Here is a 217-nt window from a genome sequence, read left to right on the forward strand (position 1 = left end):
CTAATTAATCCCTTCGTCCATTCAGAAAATTAATATTCCAGTATTACTGTAACTGTTTCCATACGAAGAGAATTAATATATACATATCAATTCTAGCTTATTGATATTTCATCATTGTTATTACCTAAAAGGTCCTTCTACTTCTTATCGCAGCGTCATTATCATTATTGCTATTGCTATAATTAAGAAACAACGTTATTAACTATCCTTTCATAGA

The sequence above is a fragment of the Penaeus monodon genome, chromosome 34 (assembly GCF_015228065.2).
Source record: "Penaeus monodon isolate SGIC_2016 chromosome 34, NSTDA_Pmon_1, whole genome shotgun sequence".
NCBI lineage: Eukaryota > Metazoa > Arthropoda > Malacostraca > Decapoda > Penaeidae > Penaeus > Penaeus monodon.